Source organism: Triticum aestivum, chromosome 3A (assembly GCF_018294505.1).
Source record: "Triticum aestivum cultivar Chinese Spring chromosome 3A, IWGSC CS RefSeq v2.1, whole genome shotgun sequence".
Taxonomy (NCBI): Eukaryota; Viridiplantae; Streptophyta; class Magnoliopsida; order Poales; family Poaceae; genus Triticum; species Triticum aestivum.
This window is the reverse complement of record NC_057800.1, coordinates 567580500-567581307: the sequence shown is the minus strand read 5'-3', so window position 1 is coordinate 567581307 and position 808 is coordinate 567580500.

Sequence of the window (808 nt, the reverse complement as noted above, 5' to 3'; positions counted from 1 at the left end):
CATCGCCCACGGCCGCGCCGTCCTTGCCACCCCGACGCCGCACCCGCCGTCCCGTGCTCCGGCGAGAGCACGCCGGCGATCCCATCGGCCTCCTCCGGTCGGCGAGCCCGCCAAGTCCGGCCATCCTCGACTTCCGTGCCGCTGCTACAGTGTTTTCGCCGATCCAGATCTCGCCGTGAATAGTAACCCTAGGTTGATTTTTTCCACTAAGTCCTCGGATTTGCAGATCCAAGTGCTCCTGTTCATAGCCTCGTAACTTTGCATCCGTAGCTCCGATTCATGCATATATCATATCAAAATGTTCATCTCAGAGAGTACATCATTTCATTCCATTGCATCATTTTCATTTGAGTTCATCTTGATGCCCGAAATGCTGTTAGAAGGAGGCTACTTGAAATATTTGTTAGATCTGCTGCTCCATTTAGCTTTTTGTCATTTTTGCCATGATTATTGTGTGCATGATATGCCCTGATACTCTACATATGTTTTGTTAAGGGTTTTGTCATCTTTCCAGAGGTGCAACCCATTTTTTTTGTGATGTGTGTGGTGCCTAGTGCAAGCTTGCAAAGTGGTGCACTTGGTAATTCTGTTTTCAGGGACTTAGCATTTCCACTAAGTCCTTGAGCTGTTTATCTCATGTTGTCATATGTTCATGTTGTTTCCTAGTGATCCGTGCCTCTTTTGAGGATGATCAGTAAGGGTGTTTTATTAATCTTGTAGTGCTCTATCCATCCATGTCTTTGTTTGCAATTATGGAGCACCCTAGCTTGAGTCAATCGAGTTGTGAATCTGGGCAGATTGTCAACTT